The sequence below is a fragment of the Crocodylus porosus genome, unplaced genomic scaffold (assembly GCF_001723895.1).
Source record: "Crocodylus porosus isolate Cpor-Errol unplaced genomic scaffold, CroPor_comp1, whole genome shotgun sequence".
NCBI classification, from domain to species: domain Eukaryota; kingdom Metazoa; phylum Chordata; order Crocodylia; family Crocodylidae; genus Crocodylus; species Crocodylus porosus.
This window is the reverse complement of record NW_017728886.1, coordinates 55,602,204-55,610,014: the sequence shown is the minus strand read 5'-3', so window position 1 is coordinate 55,610,014 and position 7,811 is coordinate 55,602,204. Positions and strand designations below refer to the sequence as shown.

The 7,811-nt window shown below is 49.4% G+C and overlaps 1 long non-coding RNA gene across 1 annotated transcript in view; it reads right to left on the bottom strand.

The window, feature by feature from the left end:
- Positions 1 to 7,621: 7,621 nt before the first annotated feature.
- Positions 7,622 to 7,811, bottom strand: part of LOC109321470 — a 13,672-nt gene continuing 13,482 nt past the window's right edge. Inside the window, exon 3 of the long non-coding RNA XR_002104067.1 lies at positions 7,622 to 7,631. This is a non-coding gene — a long non-coding RNA (uncharacterized LOC109321470). The remainder of the gene's footprint in view (positions 7,632 to 7,811) is intronic.

Sequence of the window (7,811 nt, the reverse complement as noted above, 5' to 3'; positions counted from 1 at the left end):
TTATATTTTTCCCTAGTTCATTGTCCAAGTTTCTACTTATAAGCTTCCTTTTTGTGATTTAGTTTACTGAAGAGTTCCCTGCTAAGCCAAGCTGGTCTTCTGCCATACTTGTTAGTCTTCCTGCACATTGGGATGGTTTGTTCCTGCCCTCTCAGTAAGGTTTCTTTGAAGTACAGCCAGCTCTCCTGCACTCTTCTCCCCTTCAGACTGGCTTCTCAGGGGATCTGGCCCATGAGGTCCCTGAGCGAGTCAGTCTGCTTTTCTGAAGTCCAGGATCCTTACTCTGCTGCTCTCCATCTTTCCTTTCCTTAGGATACTAAACTCAATCATCTTGTGGCCACTGCTGTCCAGGTTGCCATCTACTACTACATTCCCCACCAATTCTTTCCTGTTTGTGAGCAGCAGGTGAGAAGAGCATGGCCCCTAGAGAATGAACACTGATGTGACATCAGTTCCAGAAACACACAAAAGCCCATGGCAGAACACTTTCACTTCCCTGGGTATTCCTTCTCTGATCACGAAGTCACTCTCCTTAAACAATAAAACTTGAAAAAAATAACTTCAACCTGAAATTGTGGAATACGAAACCATTCACAGACTGCATTATAGTTAGCACTGTCAGAACAGAAACTGGGTTTTCATCACATTACCTAGACTAGAAATTAACTCCACCTATAACTATAATGCCCCACAAGGAGTTAACTGCATTATTTTTCCCTATTCGTCCAATCAACCCACTTTTTCTCTCTCGCCCTCTCCCCCTGTCCCTTTTCTTTCTACTTAAAGCCCTTTTTTCTGTCATTCACAACACCTGATGAAGCAGGCTGCTGCCTATGAAAGCACATGCCTCTCTGAACCAGTTAGTATCTAAGGTGCCACCCTACCCTGCCTCCTGCCCCCTGCCCTCAACTTTTCCAAGGTTACTTTATGGACTCAGGCTCTGTCATTTATCAGTTGTGCTCTGAATAAACCAGGTCCTTATGAAATAAGGAACACTTAGGTAGAAGCATTCTGCTCTCACATAGGCATCTGTATGAAAAAAGGCAGATTTCCAGGAGGCTTCAAGCATAGTGGGAGCTGCTGGTTGCTGAATGCCTGAAAAATCTGCCCACGTAGTTAGGTGCTGACTATTTATAATCTATTCCTGATGATGCAGTTTGTACAGGAGGAGTAGATAACTACTTTCTAGTATTCTTTTCTAACCTGCCAACTCTGGAGGAAAAAAAAAAATCTTACAGTGAACAAGGTCTTGAAACCTGGAAAATGAATCGCTGCAGTCAGGAAATCTCAAATTCAGGCTGTAGGAAAAAAAAAAGAATAATTAAGCCACCACAAATTACTAACTTGGAGATTGCATCTTGGAAAAGGTTGGCAGAGAGTCTACGCACACTGGTTGCATCTACATGTGCAAATAAGTGCAATTAAATTTAACGTGCATTAAGCGATCTTTGGCAGGTATCTACACATGCAGGACTTGGGACTAAAGTTAATGCACTTGGCACTAAAGTTAGTCCCATGTCCCTTCAGTCCTGCCATGTGCCTCTGTCCTGTGGCTTCTGGGGGGGTGCTCCAGCTTCCAGCCACATGGTTGCCAGCACTTGGCTGCCATCTTGGAAGCTCTGATCCCCAGCCAGCCCTTTCCCTGCCCAGGAGCCATGTGGCCAGTGCAGGGGCAGCATATGGCAACTCCTATCCTGTCTACCCTGCCTCCTCATGCCAGGGCTGCCCCTGCCCATAGCACCCAGCATCCCGCTGCTCCAGCCTGGCCCCTACCAGCCATGAACAGTGCCCTGCGCTGTTGCTGTTCATGGTGCTGGCCCTCTCTGCTGGCCCCAGCAAGTCCCGTACCCCAGCCAGGACCCAAGACAGCCATGCACCCACCAATGGGGGCCAGGGCACTGGCTGTGGGAGGCCCTGCCTGACCCTTCCTCCTGCACACCAGTCTGCCTGTCCCACCATCCACATACCCTCCTACCCCTTACACATACCTTGCACATACCCTCCTTCCACACTGCTGACTCATATTCATCCTTTACTCTTACCCCCAGGTACCTTTCAGATGCAGTGCCAGAGAGTGGATCACCACCTGTCATATAGTTTGGTGAAGGTTCTTCCTACCCAGATGAAGGACCCAGCACTTATCCCTGTTGAACTTCATCTGATTGCATTCAGCCCATAGGACCAGCCTATCAAGGTCATCCTGGATACTTGCCCTGTCCTCAGATGTACCCACATTTCCCCACAGCTTGGTATCATCTGCAGATTTAATCATTGTGCTTTCCACTTCCTCATCCAGGTCATTGATAAAGATGTTAAAGAGCACATGCCCAAGCACTGATCACTGGGGGATGCCACTGGAGGTGACTCACTGGGATCGGCCACTGAGACAGTTGCCAGTCCACCTCATTGTAGCCTGGTTGAGGTCAGTACCCTCCAACGTAATGGAGAGAATCTCATGGGAAACAGTATCAAAGGCCTTGCTGAAGTCTAGGTAGATGATATCCACCTCATGTCCCATGTCCAGCTGGTCAGTTGCCTGGTCATATAAGGACACCAGGTTTGTTAGACATGACTTCTCCTCGACAAAGCCATGCTGGTTATTTCTCAGTATCCCACCAGTTATGAGCTTGTGGTTGATGGCCTTCTACATGATTTCTTCAAAGATTTTTCCCAGGATTGAAGTCAGACTGACCCGTCTATAGTTTGCAAAGTCATCCCTCTTCCCTTTCTTAAAGATGGGCACCACATTAGGCTTCTTCCTGTCATTTCAGACCACTCCTGAGTTCCATGACACTTCAAACAGCCTCACAGAGGTAACACTATGAGTTTGTCCAGTTCTTTCAGGACTATTGGGTGCAGGTCATCTGATCCAGCTGACTTGAAAATGTCCAAATGTTCTAAGAGTACCTTCACCTGTTCAGTGCTGATTTTATGTGGACTACTGTCATTGCTGTGTTCTCTGGGTTTCTGGACAGGTGATGAGCTTATGCCTGATTTCAAGATTACTGGTGCAAAGGAAGAATTAAGGAGCACTGCCTTTTTGTGGAGATCAACTGTGGGCTCCCCCTCCATATTTAGTAGGGGACCCACAGTGGAACTTGATTTTTTTTTTTTTTTGCTCCCTATGTCCCTATAGAAGGACTTTTTGTTGTTTTATTTCAGTTGCCCGCTTGATCTCCATGCATGCCTTGACTTTCCTCGTCTCATACTTGTGAAGCCCCAGCTGTATGAGTGTAGTCTTCTCTGGATGCTGAAATGTTTTTCCATTGCATGTACGCTTCTTTTTTCTTTTTGAGAAGTTCTCTGATGTCCCTGTTGAGCCAAGTGGGTCTCTTAGCTCCTTTCCCTCCCTTCGATCCTGTGGGGATGGCCTCTTTTTGAGCAGTGAGAATTGCCTCCTTAAGGAAGCACCATTGCTCCTGAACTCCCAAGTCCTCCAGTTGCTGGATGCAAAGAGCCTTCCCAACTAGACTCCTGTGTTTACCAAAGTCTGCCCTTCTGAAGTCAAGGACTTCTGTTCAGTTGGTAGAATTACCAGCCTTTCGGTGGATTGTGAATCTAATCAAATCATGGTCACTGTTGCCCAGAGTACCTCCAATCTTCAGATTGCCTACCATGTCTTCCCTTTTGGTCAGCACTAAGTACAGAGTGGCTTTACTCCTAGTCAGCTCCTCCACAGCCTGTGAGAAGAACAGGATATCTAAAGTTGCCAAGAATTTGGTTGAGCTGCTGGAGCTCACTAAATGGTCTTCCCTATAGATGTCAGGGTAGTAGAAGTCATCCATGACAATCAAGTCTTTAGTGCTGGGTGCTTCATTCAGTTACCTGTAGAATGCCTTGTTCTAAAATGTAGAACATTTTAGAGATAAGATACTCCGCATCAGGAGCCATGCTGTGCCCAGCCTCAGATCAGGGGTCAGCTATGCATGGGTGCCCGGGGACTGTGGTAAGTCAGTTGGGCTTGCATGGGCCTCGGCAGGCACTGGCTGAGCCCCCCCATCCCACTCTGCTCTTCTGGGGGTGCAGAGAGGGCATCGGTTCCCTGCCACTGCACAGCTCTCCAAGGGAAGACATGGAGGGGGCGTGTGTGCCCCCTAGATTTGTACATGGGATGGATGCAGCCTGCTTAATGTGAGCTTGGGGCTCTCTGCCCTGCTGCCTGTTTTGTAGGGACCCTGTGCTGGCCGTGCATCCCCTTCCCACCTGACAGCAGTGAGGGCAGTGATTTGTGTCTCCTGCTGCTGGGCAGGCAGGGGATGCACAGCTGGCATGGGGCTCCCAGGGCAAAGGTAGCAAGGCAGAGAGCCCCAAACCTGCAGCAGGCAGCCCACATCTGCCCTCACCCATCCTGGTTGTGGTTGGGGAGGAGAGGGAATGGAGAACAGGGAGGAGAGGTGGGAACGTGCCACCCCACCTCAAGCTCAGCTGAATCTCCATGGGGCATGAAGGCCGGCCCTTCCTTTGGCAGTGGCAGCACCAGGAGGGGAAGGGGCCCCTCCCCCTGCTGGAAACTAGGGCCCCAATAAATCTTAATCTACCACTGCCTTGGGGTGTGAAAGGCCTGTGCCCACACAGCTGCAGGGACATGGGCTGCTCAATAAAGTTCTGAACTGTGACTTCCTGTCTGCATACTGTGGGGAGGGGGTCAATACACAGGGCCAAGGGACTGCAGGTGGGCCAAGCAGGGAGCAGAGGCCATGACTGAGGACAGGGAGGGGACTGGGACTCCCTTAGTGCAGGACATACCATGTGTTTGGGGCTGGTGAGGCTGGTGGCTCGGTGAAGGTCTCCCAGTTGGTGATGGCATCTGACTGCACTCATTGTCCATAACCCATGGTCTGCAGTGGGCCAGTGCCTTGTCAGGGGCCCCCCTGGGAAGGAGCTGGCACTGGTGGCGGCCGGCAATGGTGGGACTCACCACTCCTTGTGCCAGGAGCTTGGGCTGCGCCGAGAGTGAGGGAGGTGCTGGGCGGGGCTCCCTGAGCTGTCACTGGATGTAGCAACTGGTGAGGAGGATGGGGTAGGGCACTGAAGGCCCTAGCTTCCATCCTCTGGTGACATGTCCCAGGGCACCAAAATGTGGGTCAGCTGCCATATAAAGGGCATGAACTTTTAGGCACAATGGACTGATGATTGAAGTTGGTTAGAGCCATCCACAGTGCCCACATGACCTTGGCCTTTACATGGCACTGCTGCACTGACCGAGAGTGCCCTCCCTCTTGCATCCCACCTGACAGGGCCTCATAAATGTGGGCATTTGAGCTCCTGCCTTGTGCAAACTGCCTGTCCACATTGGCATGGCCCTATAGCACCACAAGAGTATGCACCTCCTCCCAGGTCAGGCTGGTGTGTATGTGGGAGGAACTGGGGCTTGATGGGGAGGAGGATGACAACATGGTTGTCCTGCAGCAGCTCTCTAGGCCCCTGCACAGCTGTCCCTGCATGGCCGGCCCTGGATAGCTGCCAGGAGTGCCCAGTGCAGGGGCATGGCCAGGGACTAGGAGCTGCATGGCAGAGGTACTTCACCACAGGACCTGCAAACACAACTGGGGTGAGCAGCAGCAGGGAGCAGGTGCTGGCCTTGCTGCCAGGGATAGCCAGGCAGCAGCTCTGAGGGGATCTCATGGCTGGGCAGAGGGTACAGCAAAGTACAGCCTATTGCAACACTCAGCTGTGGCCAAACAGCAACTCTGGAGGGGAACAGGCTAGGAAGAGACAGCTTTTGGCCTGTCCAGGTGGGCACATGGGGCCTGCTGGGCTCCTGCACAGATCAACAGTCTTGTCCAGGCTCCTGGTGTGTGTGCCCTAGAGCACAAAATGGCTGATGGCTTCTAAAGTCTGCAGCTAGGGGCTGCCAGAGGCATCCTGGGGCTAGGCTCAGGCGGGCTCCTTAGTGGCTGGGCGGACTCAGCACTTGCACCTACACTTGCGTTAATGTGCTTTAACTAATCACACCTAAATTTGATACCTATATTTGCAAGTGTCAAATTTAGGCATGATTAGTCTAAATTCACCATTTTTAACGTGCACTAAGGGCGCACGTGTGTAGACGTTTGCCCTTCATGCCCATTAAATTAGGCTAATGTACATTAATGCATTTTGTGTAAATGTGCCCAATGTACTGTATTAAAGGGAATTTTATTTACAAAGGTTTTTAGAACACAGGAGACCTTGGTTTTGGTAGAATCTCCGTAAGTACATGTACTATTCTGAGCCCAAGTAAATCTATGTATGCCCGTTTCCCACTCTAGTGCATTCATCAGAGATGTGTACATTACATGCAAATTGCATTTGATGCAAATTATATTTGCATGTGCACATGTAATTAATTGCTCGAAACTGAAATTAAACTGATATGTCCAGAGCTTGTACTATATCATATATTAACTGGATATGAGAACTGAGCCTCAAAAGTGAACCAAGGGGAGTAATTTGATTTCAAGAGAAGAAAAAGTCAACAGTGATGAAATAGGAGCTCAAACTAACTTCTTCTCAAGTATTATTTATTTGGAATTTAATAGCAAATGCATTTTAAAATGTTTAATTTTTTTTTTTAAATAAAGCTTTTAAGAAACTTTAAAAATGTTTTGATGTCAGCTTTTGTACAACTTGTCCTGTTGCTCTGATGAACATTTCTTGTCAGCACTTTATTTGCTGGACTGTATTTATTACGATGAGGAAAACCCAGTGTTGGTAAGACAGAGTCATATCTAGTGAAATAAACCAGCTGAATACGATTCTGTGACTGAGAATTTATATACATAGTAGGTGTGTCTACACATTCATTAATATGCCATAGCTACTGCACATTAAGTTCAGTATTTGGATAACCAAGTACTAAATCAATGGGCAGTAACTGGTGCTACCGCACAGTAGTGCCAGCACATGGCTTTAGTGATGTTAACTGCACAGTAGCCTAAAACTACTGCACAGCAGTGTATTAGCACAGGTTTTCCCTTGCATACTATTGCACAGTAGAATTAGGCTACTGCACCATTAGCAGCTCGTGTAGATGCACCCACAGATTATGGCTTCTATCTCTTATATGTACTTTCATTCTGTAATATTGCAACCATTGGCAATGGGTAGGGGGTGCACATGCACCCCCTGAAATTGGCGGTGCACCCCCTGCGAAAAGCACCACTGACACTGCTAGTGGCACCTGCAGGCAGTCGCCGCTTACCACCTGCCCACTTGCTACCAACAGCATCTGTAGGTGGTCCCAGATTGCCACTGGCCACTGCTGTTGGCGACATCTGCAGGTGGTTGCCGACCACTGGTCCCCCCCACCGCTCCCTGCCACCAACACGGCTGTGGCCACCTGTGGGAACTCCCCGCTCAGCCTGCACCTGCTGCTGACACAACTGCAGCTACCTGTGGGAGCTCCCCACTCACGACTGCCATGCCCCTACCACCGACACCTGCAGGCAGTCTCCATGCCCCCCTAGCCTCTATGGGCATGTGGTGTTCATGATTGCAACTTCTCTCTGCAGGGCCTGCTCTACAATGTTTCCCCACTTTCTCTGACTAGCATGTGCAGCCAACATTTGGTTCCTGACCTCAGCAGCTGGAATCAGCTGCATATAGAGTTTGTATCTAATCTGTAATCTACCTCCATCCAGGAGAATCCACTTGTTCTACCACTTACGTGATCATGTGCTCCCCTTCTGTCCGCTACAAGTCTTTTGGACACACTCTCTCAGTCCACCTCTTATTAGTCTGGCATTCCTTCCTTCCCTTTTACCACCTCCTATCTGGGCCCCATCTAAGACTTCTTTCACCTACCGCTAAATACTCCCTCCCTCCCTCCC